A 19,212-nucleotide genomic window follows, 5' to 3' on the forward strand; every position below is an offset into this window, starting at 1 on the left:
GAAATTATTTCAGTGCTTGATTTGGATGCATTTTTGTCTACAGTTCCTTACTGGACTACTCATTAAATTCTCTCCAGTACACAGGGTTTGAACAAGGCAGATTTGAACTTCATGTGAGCCCTGTCTTTCTTACCCTGGGCTTCTAGCTGCTGTGTTTAAGTCAAGACTGCTCACATGTGGCTTCCACCATCCTTACTGCAATATTTGAAGTCAGAGCAAGATAAAATTAGATAGTTTCCAGGTGATCTCTGAGCAACAAGATGTCTAGTCATTCCCAAGTAGCAATACACAAGTACAGGAGTATAATAGCTTAGAATTTTAAGTCCCTTGATCTGGTTATGATATAGGACTTCTGCTACTAGACTTGATTGATCTGGTGGTATTTTGAGTCTAACATGGAATTTACCTAATGTTTTCTGGATTTATTTGTATTTGATTGGCTTGCTTTAGCTTGTGGTTTTTTTGCATTCTCTAAATAATCAGGGATGAAACACTGGTGGAGATGGGACACAAGTAACAGAGACGAGAGATACAAACAATCATATTTCTTAATTGCTTGGCTGGTGAGTCTTTGTTCAGATGCTCATCTTCCAGTCTGGGAAGAAATTAGCAAAGTGAGATTAGCAAAGACAAGAGAATTCATCATTTTTTCCGCTGTGTCAGGGAGCACCGCTGCCTGCCAGGAGCACTGCCTGTGCAGGCAGTACATCAACTCCCTGCTGTGCATGGACCTCAGGCGTTCTTATACCTTAATCTTGCATGTCTCTGCCTGGTTTCTTGGGGACTGAAATGCTTTCATTTATCCACATTCTTCGCATCAACACATAATGTGTTTGCATAGATGACATTCGACTGTATGATCAAATACTATGGACTCTGTGATCTAATGTTCTCTTTATCCTTAAAATCAATTCACAGAATCCAAATCAAGTATGCCCTAACACACGTAACCTGTCAGTTCTGAAATCTGTATCTTGTGCTTTGTCATTGTTTTTGCAAGCTGATTTAAACTGAGCGTTGTGTTTTAATAGGAAAAGTTCTTGCTAAATCATATAACCATAAAGAACATCCTAAAAACGTAAGTTTGTACAGTAAGACCACAGTGCAGAAAGCTTTGATTGCATTTTGATTGCTGTCAGTGCAGTTGTATAGTCTTTGCTTTCATGTCTATGATAGGGGCATGGGCTTCATATCATGTAGCAGAGATTAGATCAGAGACACCGTCTGATTCCTTATGCACTCACACCACTAGGTTTTTGCCCACTCCTGCAAAATATGAAACTGGATGGTATTTCTCAGCTAATAAAGAGGATAGATGCTGAAGGGACTTCTGGTTGATGCTTTGCACTTTCCCCAAGGATAAGATAAAAGAATTTTCTGCTTGCTTGTGCTTTGAACAGAACACTAGATGTCAAAACTATGGGAGAGAAAGGAGAGAAGATGAAAGTTGAAACATGATTAGGTATACATGTATTACAGAGGAAGTAACTAAGGCCTTGGATAGGTTTTGCAAGGACTTAAGGTCTGCAGAAGTGTCCCCACAGCTTGTAATATCCTGCTTTTGCATTATGACAATACCCACTGCCATTGTACAGTGAAGGGTTTATCTGTGTCTTTTAAAAACCCCTTCTGTAAATGATCTGTATTCATTTATAAAAAAAAATAACTCTAGGCTGAAATTTACCATGTAGTGTGTCATTCCTGAAAATGTATTTTAACCTTTTAAACTTAACATTATGTGCCAACAAGGGAAGAAAACTTCTCACATGGCTATTCCGTACCTCTGAAATTACCAGGTATATAGCAATTGACATGCTAAAATTCCTACATAAGCAGTCCCTTTTTAAAATTCAGCCCATAGTTAGTGTAACATGCAGCTTTTGAGTGCAATAAAGGCAAAGGGGGAAAAAGGTATTTCAAAATAGCAGCATGGCTAATGATTCTGTGCAGTGACTTCTGTCAGCAGGCTTTCCAAGATTTTTCACTAGGAAGATGTCAGCTGCATATATGTTGCTTGCATTGAGTGAATTATGGGGAAATACCTTCACAACAGCTTTTATATCATGTCTTATCAACTGTATATGTATTTGTGTAATAGACAACAGATTCCACCTTCTAATAAGTTGTTGAATATGTATCTGCAGTACGGATTTAATGTCCCTGCAGATCAGATAATGCTACAAAAAGTTTGCCAGATAATACTGGCGTATAGTTTTGGCAACAGCCTTCCTTCCTTGGAAGAATAAAAAAAATAATACACTGAACACAGAGAAGCTATTTATAAATAGGTCTTCTTTATGTTTTTTTCAAGCCCAGCAATAATACGTTAGCTGATTGAGTCCTTGTGAGATAGTTTAATATAATGCCACAACGGTATTTAGACAGTTTGCCAAGTAAAAGAAGACAAACCACAGAGTTATTAAAAATGCACTCTTGCAGTATTTGCATTGCATTTACTGCCATCATTGTCAGTTAACCAGTGGAAACTTTCTTGAAAGATCATTTTCAGAAGGGTGGAATACCCAAGAGGCACCCTGCTTCTTTAGAGTGTTACTCCTGGCAAGGGGATATTTTCTTTCTTCCATTGTGCTTTTGGATATTTATATTCCCTTATTGCCTCATATAACTTACTGTAAGTAAACAAGGAGACTAAATGAACAAGCCACTAATTTTTCCATATCTAATCCATTCTGTAGCATGAGGGCAATAGTTTCCTAATGTTTATTTTTCAGTGCTCTGTTTTAATCAGTTTTTAATGATTAAAGCAGTAGGCTTGGTCCTGCACCATTCGAGGCAGTAAAAATGCCCCTAGTAATGCTCATGGTGCAGAACTGAATCACAGCAGGAGAAATGTTCATTTAACTTGAATTTTCCTTTTCTCATTTTCATTCTGTTACCACTAATAATGTTACTTTAGGAGTATTGTATGTTAGACAGACCCATTTCACTGCTATTTCTTTTTCAGATTCAATCCTCTAAGCAATTACATAAAAGTTATTAAAGTGGTTATCTGACATAATGCGTATTAGTCCGGTAGAGACAAACCAGATGTGACTTAACAGTCTTTATTGCTCCTTTTGTCTAAGCGTTCCAATAAGATCCCTAGCACTCTGTCATGACGTGTACTATCTTTGCTTTGGCAAGAGAGATAACAGCTCTCAGAGATCCCCCCTTCCCCTTGCCCCCCAAAGTCTGTAAACAGTTGGATTTATACCCCCAAATCATCACACTGACTCACCCATTTGTTAACTATATAAATGTATTCTGTAATATTGAACAAGGATACCTCACTTCAAGACTGACAACATTAAAGTCTCTTTAGAGATCATGGTAAGAATGTGCCAGTATCCTAAAACATTGGTGTCAAGACATCCTGACTTCACCAGTGGGAGCTTCTGACACTAAATCATCCTTATTATTTCATCTCCATACACTCCAAGTGAATGTACAAAAGCATTACAAAGCTTACTGATTCATTGCATCACTTTTTCTATGTCCAAAGCCCTACAAATGTTTCTTGTACAAACTAACAAAGCTCTTCACTAGCTAGACGTTTCCAGCATTAATTATTTTGATTTGAAAGCTCTCATACAGGCAGCATAGAAGTGTGAACAGTCGTCTTTCCTCATGCTGTACAGAAGTGAGAGTTATTGCACTCATAGTGCAAACACTTTGGCACGTGCATAATTTTACTGTTCTGAGTCATCCCCTTGACATCTGTAAGATGACTTAAGATAACAAGGTTCAGCCTGTATGAAAGCATTTGCTGGACAGGAGTTTATAGTTGCCATAGTCATTTTTTATCCATGTTGCATATATTAATTTCTTTTATTGTTTTTTCCCAAAGTTTCACAGATGAGTTAGAAAATAAGACTGGGAGGGAGGTCACATCATCCATTCCTCTTCTTCAAGGCAAGATAATCTAGAATCACATAATTTCTAAGAGGAGGTTGTCTAAATGTTCTTAAAAACATCCAATGATAGTTCCATATCTCCTTATGAAATCTAAGTGCAATGTTTGATTAACTACCGTACTGGTATGCGGTGGTTAATTATGGGACACTGCTATCCTATTAAGCATTTATCTTGCTTTTTTCTTGATGTCCTCCAGTTTCTTACTGAGCTTCCAAACATTGGCATGCTCAGAGCTGTATGTGAGGTGCAGATCTCTCCAGTTTCAAGCAAAAGTAATCTTTAGTTTTCCTGTTAGTGTAACATTTCTACTTCCAAGAGTTGTATTATGATCTGCCTAACACTCAAAACAACTTTTATGCATATTAGAAGTACTGAAAATGTATTTAAAAATACAGTTAATGCAACATATCAGATAGTCCATATCCATTCCTTCTGCAGTTCTCTGAGAGCACGCAGGTAAATTGATGTCCACTGTTTTCCAGTGCCATCTACTTTTATGACTGTTTCCAAACATCTACAGTATCTTTCCAGTTAAGGACACAATGAGTGAATATTACTGACTGCTTGGATACTGGTGTACTGTGGATCATGGGGCTGAAGGAAGCCAACTGACAGCAGACTTTTTATTTGTAGATCTTCTTTTTCTTCTAGTTGCTGAAGTAATTAAAAAAAAAAGGATTGCAACTTTGGATCATTGAGACTACTTTATTTTGGGAAAATAAACAATGCAGTCCCACAGACCCCCTGCAAATAGATTTTATATTGGCATCATTGGGAAGTTCTTTGTATTGAAGATCAGTCCTGTAGTTTTAATGGTATCAAAATAAGTGAAGGGGAAAAGGGCAGATGGGATGGCTGTCCTGCTGCAAGTTAGACCAAACCATGGCCATCTCCGACCGTGCATTCTTGCAGTATTAGTCATTGTTCTGCTAGCCTTGGTATCATTACATATTTATTCATATTAAGAAACACATTTTGCAAGTGGTAGAGATGGTTGTAGTATTAATTATTCTCCTTCTTACAGATTGAAATTATCTACTTTATTTCTTCAGTTCTTTTTGATTTTCTGCTTATTTTCCTCCCATAAAAAGACTTCCCATTCAATAAGATGTATAATTTCCCTTACAACATGGAATTTGTGATTCTAATAGAATTAGAATCTAGAGTTTAGTGAATTATGCTGTTGAATCAGGTAGCATAAAAGAAGTTTTTACATAATTTTGTTTAAAACTTTCACTTGCTCTGCAAAGGTGAATGTGAGCAATTGAGTCTATTCTTGTCTGTATGTCACTGGGAGAATGATTAATTTAACATATTGAAGAAAACAGGCACCGTAATTTTCTCTTACGAATAATACACTGACAATGATGTCACAGATGTGAAATGGAGGGAATTTCTTGTCCTGCTTTTTCGACACTTTTTGATGAAGAAAGATTTCAGTGTAACGTTCACATACCAGGTTCAGCAGGGCTGATGTTTAGAGTAAGGAGCCATTTTTACCTTCAATTTTTTTCCCACAGGTGTTAGCAGAATCCTGGGACTGCTAGCCATTGTGAAGTTCTTTTACAATAAATACTTAGTATATAGATATATGAGATGTGTTTTGAGTGATCTTCTGAGTTTTGGCAAATGTGCTCACTAACAGTGTGGCACTAATTTACCAGCACTAAGTAGATTTCTATAGAGTTTCTGTTCCTTTTGTGTCCTTTCTTTATGTCATCTAACCATGGCCACACTATTAAATTCCCTGGCCAGAACAGATAGAGACAGTCTAAAACTCTGTTAAGTTAAAAATAAATATTGTGGCACAAAGGAGGATTGTATCATTCTCTTTGCTGATGGCATGTGCCTGCCAGTTTTACCTGAGCTATCGTAACACACTGGTAAATGTTAGGTACCACGTCTCTGCCACAGCCTTGGTGGCTCCAGCATTACCACTACTCCTTAACTGCAAAGTAGCTTTACATTATGGGTGGTCCTTGCTCCATTCCTGGAGTGCTGAGCAAATGATGACTGCTATAGTTTCTGGGTACTATTTTGGGCAAAATGCACCGTGTTGGAGATACAAATCGTCATTTCAGGCTCTCAAGCCTGCACTGTGTCTTGTTCAGTGGCGTTTCCAGCAGTGTGTCATGAAATTGTCCTTGGTTCCTCTTCCTGTGAAGCTGTTGCTACTGGAATCATAGAATAATTTGGTGAGAAAGGCCTTCTGGAGGACACCTAGTCCAAGCCCTGCTCACAGCTGGACCAACTTCCCCATTAGGTCAGGTTGCTCAGGGCCTTTTTGAGTCAAATTTTGAAAATTTCAAAGGATGGAGATTGTATAACCCCTCTGGGTGACCTGTACCTGTGCTTCACCCCTGTCATTATGACTTTTTTTTCCCCTTATGTTCAGTTAAAATGTTCCTTTTTGCAACTTGTTCTTCTTTTTCTTCTTTTCTTTTGGCTGGGCACCTATGAGATGAGTCTGGCTCCATCTTCTCTATTATTCCCCTTTTTAGGTAGTTGAGAACAGCTATTAGGCCCCCGCCATGCTCCTTTCTTCCAGGCTGAACCAAACCAGACCCCTCAGCCTCTCTTCGTACATCATGTGCTCCAGATCTGTACCCATCTTGGTGACCCTTCTCTGGATCCTCTCCAGTACCAGCACACCGAGGCCCCACACCTGAACACAGTGCTCCAGCTGCCTCATGCATGCCAAGCAGAGGGAAAGATCGCTTCCTTGACCTGCCGGCTACTCTCTTGCTCATTCAGCCCAGTACCTGGTTAGCCTTCGTTGCTGCAAGGACACACTGCTGACTCATGTTCAGCTTGTCCTCCACCAGCGCTTGTCCTCCAACCAGCTCCACCAGCAAAGCTGGAAAGTCTTGAGCAGTCCTTTGGGAAACTGCATCCTTTTCCCTTCAGTTTGCAGACACAGTCAAACTGGAGGAAGAAGGAAGGGAATTTGCAAGTGATTCCTTTGCAGTACCCCATTCTTTGGAGCTAATTTCTGTGTTTTGCCCGAAAGCCCAACTGGTCTTCAGCACATGCTGCGCAGCCTGAACCTCTTCCCAGCTTCAGAAGGAGGGAATACAGTTGTATGGTTGGGGTAAGTAGAGAGTGGGACTGCTGTAAGTCGAGACATGCAACTTGAAAGAAACATCCCTCTCTCCTTGGGCTGAGGGGGTGAATGCTTGCTAGTTTTCATTGAGCTGATCTGTATCTGATACATACAGAAGATGCCTGATGCACAACTGTGGGTGCTAATCAATGGTATGAAAATAAATATGAGCATAAAGCTCTTAAATCCTGTCCTTTTATTGGATATAAATTTGCTGTTGAAAAATACAATAAAGAAAAAAATCCCCAAAGTTCACAATGGAAGTATTTCTTATTTTATTTATACATGTAAGGGATGCGTGGTGATAGACTGGTAAAGCTGAATCAAATTTCAGTTGATTTATGAAAATGGGGATGCAATCTTTTGACAGACAAGTTGCTGCAAATGTTTTTGAGCAATATATACAAATTTTTTTAAGCAGAACAAATGTAATTATTTACAGAGCAGTGGTCACTGTGAAGTACTTGTAGTACACTTTCAGGATCAGTAGCAGCAGGCAGGTAATGCATTAGTTGTGCTTGACCTTTCTGAATAATAAGATTTTGCATTCTGCCTTCTGTGCTCTTAAATGAGAGCTTCCTTGCCAGTTCGCCCTTGGTGAGCCCTCAGCCACCACGGACGTGTGATGCACGGCGCGCAGCGTGGCATCTGAACTTCTAGTTTCTCGGTCAGTCAGAGTGGCTTGAGTGGAATAATTATATATGTTCGTTCTGCCTTCCTAACAGCTGGAATTACACCTGGAAACCTACTTCATGTACTTTACAGAGCCTAGTAGGAAAGTAGAACTGTGAATAAAAACACACTGAGCTTTATGCCCTTCAGTAGGTCATTGTAACTGATGTAACCAGGATCCTCCAGTCCAGAGCCCAGTCTGGATTTTACCACAGTTTTTGTCTTGCCACTGTTTTTTAAAACAAATTGAAAGTGGTTTCCCCTGCCTGCCTTAGGTCCCAAGTCACAAGGAAAAGTATTTTGGAAATGTAGATCAAATTACGGAAGATGGTTTTTACTGGAGTTAAAGCAAATGGGCAGAATTTGTGATAATGCTTTACATGTGCTTTGGTTTTTACTGATGGGTTGCCTTTTTATATCTGCAGTAATGTTTCTGAAAGTTTGACTGCAGTAATGTTTTTGAAAGTTTGACAGCTTTACAGGACTGGTGGTGGTTCAAACTGAAATGTGCAAATGTAGCAAACTAAAATTAGGGTCCTAAATTCATATTTAGGTATTCAGTTAAGAACTGACACATTTACCTGCTGTTGAATTTAGTAGAATTCAGAAAATTATGTGGAAAGACAGCTTACCCTTGGCTACACTTGAAGTTAAACTGAGTTCAGCACCAGTTGTAACTGCTTTATCAGCAGCGGGTAAATTTGCTGGAGTAGACAAAGCTTCTGAGTTTCTGGGTTTTGCTCAATAGGAAGCAAATTTATGAACTTTTTTCATGTTTGAGTGTTACAACTAAATATATTTTTTTCTGTCTCCCAGATGTGTTTTGGAAGGCAGGAAAGATTTAGCAGTCTTAGCAAAAACCCCAGTGATCATTTTGGAAACATTTCACAATCCCCTTTCTATGTCAAGATTTTGTGCTGTACAGAAATAAATTAAGCAGTGTTTTGGGGCCCAGCACATCTACCGTCCAGCTGTTGCAGACTTTATGATAAACTGCAGTTCATGTTTTTGGATAGAGAGGGACATAGTAAGTTGCTGGCTGGGCTCTGCAGGGTGAAGGTGCTGAGAAAGGATGGACAGGATCCCTGTGCTGCTCTCTCCCTTCTGACAGAGGAGAACAACAGGAGCTAATGGTGCATCTCTCACCTTCACTGCTAACTCCTATTTACATTAGTGGCACTGTGCCACTAATGCACAAGTGTGAATGTCAAGTGGTGGGAAGAAAGCAGAGGGCTGTCCCCGTGCCTTGTGTTGGGGGTCAGCCCTGGGGTAATGTGTCCATATGTAAGGTGGGCTGAGGTATGGCAGCAGGGACTTGGGCTGATGTCATTTTTCTTCTGTTTCCACTTGTTTGGGAGGAATCAGTTTTTGCCTTGACTATACCTGCTTCCAAGAAAACTTCTTTACTGCTTGCTTTCTTGCTGTGTTTATTTGCTCTATGGTGCCTTGGGGTGATCGGTGATAAATTTCTCTCCTTTGGGCTTTTGATTCAAGGTTTTCTCGTACTGCCTGTGTTTTACTCGTGGCTGTGGCATTATAGATCTACATGGACTGGAGCTCTGGGCTGAGGTCTTGCCTGGCTCGATTTACCAGCTCTTACTACTTAAACAGCCAGGATGCCCTGATCTAATACTGTCTGTCTTCACAGTAGCTTTCCCTGAGGTTCTGCTGTTTTTCTTTGAAGTCCTGAATTGAATAACATTGTGCCTCAGAAAGTATGCACTGTTCCTATACCTTTAACCAGGTGTACTTATCTGGAATTAAAATAAAACCAGCCATTTGTTCAAGATAAGTTGCTGTTGTTATCAAATCAACTTCCTGATTGCCATTGCTAAGACGATCAGAGACTTCTGCCTTTTGAGGGGGGATCCGATTAATAGGATTGCTTATATCAGAGCATGTTGTCTTATCCAACAGTGAACATTTGAAAGCAAATAGAAATGTTAAAAAAGATGTCTTGAAAACAACTATTAAGACTTATGCCTTGTGGAGACTTGATTGATGTTAATAATTAAAATAATTTGTCAGTTTTGATAATGAGAATCTTTAATCCCCAATCCCGTACTCCTTTGAAATAGCAGTCAGCAGGATCCTTTCCACATAACGTGCTTTGGGAATTCAGCCCTCACAGGTAATAAATTATTAGGGTGACTCTTCAAATTTGTATTACAAAATGCAGTTTTGACCAAAAAAACCCCCAAACCCACACATTTACAAGTTTCTTATGGAAAGGAAATAATTGATATACATTATCTGGGAAGGTTTTTGATCTGTTTGCATTGAAGTCATACTGATCCTCACAGTGTAACTGGAGTAACTTAAGGAGCTGTACAAAGATTTCTGCTCTTTGCATTGTCATTGCTACTGCCACTGCCATGGCAGGAAAAGTTGTGGGTCTGTTCCACAGGGAGACCAAGTGGCCACAGGTTTCTTTAGCCAACAGCAGTTGCACATGGTCGTGGCTGTTTCCCATCCACCGTAGGGCCTGTGAAATAAAATGCTCCAGTGCTAAAAAGGGGTATTCAACCAAAGGAAAAACAGCGCAATCCCTTTGCTTTTCCTGCTGCGTTGACGTCCTCCAGTTGCCATACATAGGCGATTAAGGATATATAAATGCTTCTAACATTGGAGCATCTTTTCCATTTTTTTCATTTTATTCAGAAAGGAAAGCTGTGCTTGGAAGCCAGTTATACATCATGATACTGCCAGGATTCCAGGGCTGGAGTCTCATGCTGGCACCTGATTTTTCAGCCCTATTTCTTCAGGTCATGGAGAGAGATGCTGCAACATCCACCCCCCTTGGGAAAATCAGGGCACAACCTCGCTTTCGCACTTCTACCTTTGGCTGTGCTTTCTACCTTTTGGCTGTGATGCACGCGGCCATGATTTCCAGCAAACAGGGAGTTGTGCTGCTTCCCAGAGATCTCCCAGGAGTGTTATATAAGAAAATTACATTATTGCAGGCTTGACCCCAAAATCCCTGGAAAAGAGAGCAAAGAGAGCAAGCACGCAGGACCTAGAGTATGGGCTGTACTCTGATATGGGCATTTTCTGGTTGATTCTGGTGGTGGACAGGACCTGGGCTGAATCCTTCGCAGCAGTCCTCTTCCACCTATGTTGCCACCTCGTTCATCACGGGCTCGGTTTTCAGGAGCTCAGGAGCTTGGCAAGCGGCCATGCGGGCACATGGCCATACCTGGCACGTTTGGTGTGTGCCATATCCTTCAGGTGACATGGCAACTGGAAGTAAAGGGGAAATACTGACACAAGGAAAAAAGTGAAAAAGAAACTTCTCCTCACAGGCCTAGTGAAAGCAAGAACAAGAGTCCCCCCTCTGGGCTTTTTCTCACGCTGTTATTTAGGAAAATAAAATACTAATTTGGGTAGAGAAAGTAACCTTACTGTGTCACCTGCCTCACTGTTTAAAAAACTTTTAAAAATGTCAACATGAAGTAAATTTTATCTTGAAATATTATTTGGAACTGTAAAGTGAGAAAAGTTTGATTTAGAAAATGTTGAAGCTAAATGTGACAAATGTTTAAAATCTGGTTTTTTCATGATCATTTTGATAAACCAGCATAAATCCGTTAATAATTTGGATAAAATAAAACCTGGTTTATTGGTGAATAAAAAATAACTAAAAAACTTTGCTTTGGCATATGTAGCCATTAGCTGTTCTATATCCGGTGTTTATAACTATTTATGTAGACATAAAATAGGTAATCATGTAAATAATGAAAAGATTAAAATTTATTGACTGTAAAGGCATTAAACCCACTAAAACACTGACATTCTGGAAATGCTACAGAATCCCACTCTACAAAAGCCTCTAATATTTTCAGATCATTTCAGTTTTACAAGTCCATAAGAACTGCCTTCCTATCATTTTCCAGTGTGTAAAAATCTAACATTTGCTCCACCATTTCTCTTTTCTGCCCATGTCTTATTTGCTTGTCAGGCAGAAAGTTGTCTATCTGAAGTACTGTCCCCTGCATGATATACAGCAACATTTCCACAGGATCTGCCAATAATGAGATTATGCTGTAATTTCCTCAAACAGCTGGGTCTGCTTTCTTAGGAATAGAAGCTGTTGGGGAGTGTATCCAAATCTTAGTTCTCAGCCTTCCAAATCACATTAACAAAATTATCACATGCTTGGGTGAGCGCTTCTCCACCACTTTTAATTACCCACTCCAAGAGGTTTATTGGCTGTTTTTTTAATGTCCTAGTACCAGCTTTCAACTTCCATCACCGTTAGAAATAGTTCTTCGTAACGATTTGGGCTTCTTGAGAAGATATTCCCGCCTTCTTCCCTTCCAGCGCTGTGTTTGTTTCATCCGTGGGCTCAGTTCTTGGCAGCGTGCAGCCCTGGCATGAATGCGGCGGTATCTCGTCTCCCAGAGAATGCCTCAGCGAGGCTGTGGCTGGTTTGCTGGTTCTCCCCAGCAGCATTTCTCGGGACAACTGTGCCTATCGGGAGGCTGCTGTTCATGCCAGTTTTCTGCGGTAACTGTAAAAACGGCATCTGTTTCCTACTTCATACAAATATATTCCTCATGTGCTTTCATCGTCTTCCTCCATCGCTGCATTGGTCAGAAAATGGGAGCTTCTTTCCTGGGAGCCAAGATTTCTTTCCTGGGGTCTGCTTCTGCAGGAGTTTTTCTGTGGGTGCCATAACGGAGTCACAGATGCTCATTCTGTTCGGAGCAGAGCTGGAGCTTGTGCTCAGCCCTTGTCCTGGATGCTGCAGGGGTTTCTCACCTGGGAGCTCATGACCAGGACCGCATCTGAGGGAAACGACTGGAGGCTTCACGCTTCATGCTTTCAACCAAGTTGCCGTCAAGTGCTCGTAGCTACCTTCTGGGAGGATAAACACCCCCCCACACCTCACGGCTCCTCTCTGAGGCGTGACAAAGTGGGCTGGTGTGCAGGTCCCTGCATGCAGCCGAAAGCCTGTGTGATCCTCATCCCCCGGTGGCACAACCCACTACCCCGCCAGGTCGAGAGCATTTACCTTGCAGGAGCGGGTGGCCGATGAGGGGATGCCGGTCTGTGGCTGACCATTTGCAGGCTGCTGGCTCTGCCCCAGCTGTTTACAAACCCATCGCTTTTCTTTTATGGTAATAGCAAGAAGCATCAGTTCAGTGGCAGATGGTGAATAAAGTATTCAGGTGCTTCTCACACGCTTTGCACTGAAAGAGCAATCAGCCTAAGCCATGCACAGTGTTACCAGTACAACCAGATGTTTTTAGCGTATCTTGCTGTAAATATTGTGCGTTTAGACTTTCAGTACTGGGATGGGTAAGCAGCTGTGACAGCCTATGTTAGGAAATGTTTATACAGGAGCCAAATTTCTTAACACATTTCATGTTTAATTTCTTTATTTCCAGTTTTATTTTTCCATGAGTTTTGACAATTCCTTTGCATATCTCATAATTATTACTGTTCTATTTTTGTGGCAAATTGAAAACAAAACAGACCGCCAATAACATGGTAATGCTTTACCATTTTTCTTTTATTTGGTGCGTACTGAGGATAACAATATTTCTATGCTGCTTGTTTAACCACAAAAAAGCTGCTCTTACTATTTAGAAGCAGGCTGCTGCTTTCTTTTTCCAGCCAGCTACATTTTACAAACTTGAGCTCTGCTGATTCAGTCCATGCTGTGTGTCGTGGGGAAGAAATCATCCAGCTCAGCTTCACCTTCCCACTGGTGTCTCCAGAGGGTAGGGTGGGACCTGCTGGCCAAATGCGGCTTAGGATGGAACAGAGTGTAGGGGAGGAACAGCAACGGGAAGAAACTCTTGTAGACTTCTTCCCCAAATTATCATTAAATGGCCTCAGATTTAGAATAGAGGCTCTTAAGAGATAGACATCTCAGAAGGAAACTGATACTCCTGAAGTTAAACAGAAATATTTAATTATGTTTCTGGCTCCTTGAAATTTTCTTCTCCCCGTGGGATTCATAGCTAACCATAGTCTGGTGGATATAATTTTATTTTACTGTCTAGCATGTTCACATCACTTTGTTAAGGTTTGTTCACAAATATAGTTACTGCATCCTGCCAAGATGCTGTGACATGGAGAGCTATGACTTCATTTTCCACTCTCAGCCATTCAGAGGGGACATTTTTACGCTATACGGTATCAAGAAATGTTTACCCATATCAAGGTTTACATATATCAAGTTCAGTCTTTGAGACTTCCAGTCACGTTTCTTGTCCAGGGTCCCCAGTGAGATGCTGCTAAGTGATGAGCTGTTGTCATTGCTGGGATTGAGTCTCCTCTTAACCCCTGCTCCTGAGCTAAAGAAGGCATCTGAAGAGTTAGGAGGTTCACATCTCTGTCATCTCAGAGCGTTCCTGCACAGCAGGGAGTGACTTTAGATGTGTGTATGTCAGCCAACACCAGTCAGGAGAGGTGAGTAATAAAAGATGGAGGAAGAGCCAGCAGAACCCAGGCACAGCTGAGTCTTTTCATCTCACTGACTCCAAAGAGCATAGTGAAGTTGAGCCTGGTCAGTGCCACATAGAATAAACTATCCTGCAGAAAATACAAGCCAAAGCCTCTTAAACAGAAGCTATTTACAGAAGAAGGATCAAATCTTCTGAGGTCCCAAATGTAACACAAAACCATACATCTTACTCCCAAATGTGCCTATCACAGTATGTAAGTCTTTATCACATTGACTGAACCGAACCCAAAAGCTTGTATTCTTTAACAGGGAAAAGTGGACTAATAAGGTATGAGTTGATATAGATGCTTGATTATATTTTTATATTAATTTAGCAGGAGTCCTGTGCTGTCAGTACGTTGTAGAGCAGAATGGAGTCTTGTGTTATTTTCAAACATAGAATCATTATTCTGTGTATTCATTGTAATGGCAGCTGTAAAACAGATTACAAAGTTGAACAGGCAATATTCTGCAGAAGAAGAAAATATTTTGGGGTAATTGTATGGATGCTAATTGGAAAGATGTAATGGGTTCTTCAAGTCTGTGACATCCTTAATCTGAGACTAGATGTCACCAGATGAGACGAACTTGGAAGGTTGGGTGCATAAGGTCCATCCTGAAAAGTGTTAGCATGAGATGAACCACTTTGGAAAAGTGCCCGTCCCTTCTCCCTAACTCTGTAGGAAGCACAGGAGCAATGCTAACACTGCCTGAGATTAATCTCTGCCTGGACAGTATTTTATTGTCCTTTCTCTTAAAAGCAATGTAATTACACATACATTTGAAGTCTGTGTCTCTGGCTAGCACTGGCTGCTTTAAGAGGTTAATCTCAACTGGCAGCGTACTGAGGTTGTGCAGTGCCCTGTATCTGAGAAGGGACAGATCTTTCCTGACCCTCATGTTGATCAATTTGTACCAGCAACATTAAACCAAATTATTTGGTCTGGTCTCTGAAGTGTACCACCATGGCCTGTCTCGCACACTGTGTGTGAAGATGCTTTCAGTGAATCAGGTACTTCCACGAAGTTTTTTCAAAACTATCTTCATTTGCATTGCTACTAATCATATTGGGGGCAGTGTAAACAAGAGGAACAAACGATCTCTTAGCACCATGTTCATAATCTTAAATGCCTTAATTAACTTTGTTCTAAACCCATGTAAGAGATTTAGAGAAGAAAATAAGTGGCAAATTAATGTATTGCTCTACTTGTACATTTGAAATGCATTAGCCTGATATGGTACTTAGGGTTTAATGTACATCATCATCATCATTTACCAATTTGTTTATATATACTGCCGTAGCACCCGGAGGTTCAGTGTCTCTGGGAGCACAAGGCAGGGAGGGAGCAACTGGTGGGATGGAGGAGTCGTGAATGAAGGAGTGAAGTTGAGCCTAGGAAAAAAAAGGGAGTGAGTGAGGGAAGGTATTTTAGCTTTTTTGTCTTTGTTCCTCACCATCCAATTCTATTTTAATTGGCAATAAATTAAATTAATTTTCCCTAAGTGAAGTCTATTTTGCCTGTGATGATACTTGGGAAATGATCTTCCTGTCTTTATCTTGACCCATGAGCTTTTTCATCTTGTTTTCTGCCCCTGTCCTGTTGAGAAGGGAGAAGGAGAGAGTGGCTGGGTGGGCATCTGGCAGCCAGCCATGGTCATCTTACCACAATCTGTTAAAGTTTTGGGCCATCAGGTGACACTTTTGGTAAGAGAGTACAAGGTACTGCAAGAAAGATGAGGATGAGTTTCCTCCATCTTTTTCTCAATTCCTCATTGCACTTTCTATTCAATTCATAGAATCATAGAATGGGTTTGGGTTGGAAGGGACCTTCAAAGACCATCTAGTTCAACCTCCCTGCCATGGGCAGGGACACCTTCCACTGGACCAGGTTGCTCAAAGCCCCATCCAACCTGGCCTTGAACACTTCCAGGGATGGGGCAGCCACAACTGCTCTGGGCAACCTGTTTGAGTGCCTCACCACCCTCATAGTAAAGAACTTCTTCCTTATATCTAGTCTAAACCTACCTGCTTTTAGTTTAAAACCATTACCCCTTGTCCTATCACTACAGGCCCTGGTAAAAACTCTTTGTCCATCTTTCTTATAAGCCCCCTTTAAGTATTGAAAGGCCGCAACAGGGTCTCGCCAGAGCCGCCTTCTCCACGCTGAACAACCCCAACTCTCCCAGCCTCTCTCCATAGGAGAGGTATTCCAGCCCTCTGATCTTTTTTGTGGCCCTCACTTTTGGTGCCACAGAGTTTTGCCATTTGCCAGCTGAGGGAGAAACATGTGCTGACTGAACTCAGCTCCTTCTGGAGCCTATCAGTGCCCCTTCTTAGCTAACCAAACAGATAACAGACATGCTTTGCCCAGTGAAGAGCATTTAGAGTTCAGCTTTCAGGTTGAATATGTAAATTCTGGTTTTGTCATTTTTGGGGGAAAAAAAAGGAACAATGAGAAATGAACCAAAAAAACTCCATAATGCATATATTTAATTTAATAAGTATTCAATTCTTTTCTCTCTGGGAATAAGGACAGAACACAGAAGTAGTTTAAAAGTCTTGCTTCACAGTGCTTCGTGAATGAGATCTATAATAATACAATTCTGTGGTGTTGAAGTGAAATTCTTAATACTGTGTTCTGTTTCATGAGTTAATTTAATTAGTTATTGTTTGCTGAAGAGCTGGAACTATGCCAGGAGCCTGAATCCAGACTCAACCAACACGCGTGTGCGCCGTGTAAAGAAACTGGATTGAGCTCAGAGCCAGACGTTGTGAGCAGAGCTGAACTGAATGCAAAGGCTGGGACGACCTGCTCATAGCGGGTGTTAGAAACGCGGGCCCAGGCTTGCACCCAGGTGTTGTAGACAGAGCAGCGGACTTCATCAGCACTTCCAGTTCGTGCCCCTGGGAGCCCCTGATTAGAAACCCAGCAGAGCTGGGAGCATCGCAGGTGCCTTGAATTCTACCTTCTGGGAACTGTGGAGCATTGTTTTGGGTTTGTGTGGTGGGGTTTTGGTAGCGGGGAAGGGGCTGCAGGGTCAGCTCCTGCAAGAAGCTGCTAGAAGCTTCCTTGCTCCCAGTCGGACCTGCCACTGGCCAAGGCCAACCCAGTCAGTGACAGTGGTAGCGCCTCTGGGAGAACAGATTTAAGAAGGGGAACTGGTAGTGAGTGGGGGGATTGGAATGTGAGAGGGACACCTCTGCAGATGCTGAGGTCAGTGAGGAAGGAGGAGAGGAGGTGTGCCAGAGGAGGGGATGCCCCTGCAGCCCATGGTGAGATGGCAGGCTGTCCCCCCCCCAGCCCACAGAGGGGAGCGGGAGAGCAGATGCCCACCTGCAGCCCGGGGAGAGAGGAGCCCACGCTGGAGCAGGGGGATGGATGCCCCCCAAGATGGCCGGGACTCCATGGGAAAGCCCGTGCTGGAGCAGGCTGTGACTGAAGATCAGCCCGCGGAAAGGACCCATGCCAGGGAAGTTCGTGCAGGACTGCCTCCCATGGAAGGGACCCCACGGGAGTGAGGAGTCCTCCTCCCCCTGAGGAGGAAGGAGCGGCAGAGACAACGTGTGATGAACTGACCCCAAACCCCATTCCCGTCCCCCTGCACCGCTGAGGGGAGGAGGTGGAGAAAATTGGGAGTGGAGTTGTGCCTGAGGAGAAGGGAGGGGTGGGGGGATGGTGATTCAAGATTTGGTTTTACTTCCCATTATCCTCGTTTTGCTTTGATTTGTAGTAAATTAAATTGATTTTGTTTCTTCCCCAAGCTGAGCCTGTCTTTTGCCCGTGACCATAAGTGGGGAGTGATCCCTCCCAGTCCTTGTCTCGACCCACGAGCTTTTCTTTGTATTTTCTCCTCCTCATCCCACTGTGGCCGGGGGGAGGAGTGAGCGAGCAGCTTCGTGGTGCTTTGTTGCTGGCTGGGCTTAAAGCACAACAAACGTTTTCCAATTTCCAGTGTCTGTATTTCTTTATGTTGAAGGGTATGAACATACAGGGTACAAGAAATATCTCGGAGAGTGAACTTGGGTATGGCATAGACAGAAATTTCCCCTTCATCTTGTTGGAGGTGATAAAGGACAAAATCTGGGCTCCCAAATCTACAGGTGGGAGGGAGCCAGAAGGAGCTGCACTGTATTGGGACTGGTGTATAATCCTCTATATTTGAACATACACATAGGCAACTGTCTTAGAAAAACACAGTTTTTCTTTGCAGGCCTCCAGTCATAGCTTTTGCTTTCTTGGTATCTATAGATCTGTCTAAGGAATGTTGAAGGGGATAGGGTGTCAGCACAAGTACAGCAGTGATTTGTACAAGGCAAGGAGAGAAACCCATAAACGTCCCCTAATGGAGCTGGAATTGTATTACTTATGGCTTCTCTATACTGTGGTGCTTTAAATGCATCAGTAGCCACTTGGTGTAATAAAGATATTGTTATAGCAATATCAAAGTGCTTAGACCCTCAATGTGGGATCCCATCCTCGCCTAGCTATTTATGCCTATTTCCAGTTGTAATTCTATGTGGCTTAAAAACAGTAGCAACCACTCTTCTAACCAGGGCAGTTTTAACTGTGTAACTTCTCAAGTCAGAGATCTGTGCTACACTAAGAATCTTTGCTGGGAGCAAAGCTGTGATTGAAACAGCATCTAAGGTGTTTGAAGACGCTCTATCCTGGGGATGTACCTGGAAGTGCTGTTGATTTTAACCTTGGTTTTGTTAGCATGATTCCTGACATCAATGTAACGTCTGTTGTTCTGGGTTTTTTTTCTCATAGGTTGGCTGGATTAACTGGCTCTCATTCAGAGGGAACTTGACAGATCTATTTTGCTTTCGTTGAACCTCTCTACTGCATGTCATAAAGATTTCCTAGGCCCAGAGGCTGCATGGAAGACAACTGAGCAGCACAAAAATGTGACTCTGACAAAAGACTCCAAGCTTTCTGACGAGGAATTTTCTACTGATCAGTTTATAATTTAAATGTATAACCGAAGCATGCATAATAGTTAACCTGATAGGGGAAAAAAAAAAAGATTTCTTATTAATTACGGCTGCCAAAAAAGCAGTCACCTG

Source organism: Haliaeetus leucocephalus, unplaced genomic scaffold, assembly GCF_000737465.1.
Source record: "Haliaeetus leucocephalus isolate CR32 unplaced genomic scaffold, Haliaeetus_leucocephalus-4.0 Scaffold351, whole genome shotgun sequence".
Lineage (NCBI taxonomy): Eukaryota > Metazoa > Chordata > Aves > Accipitriformes > Accipitridae > Haliaeetus > Haliaeetus leucocephalus.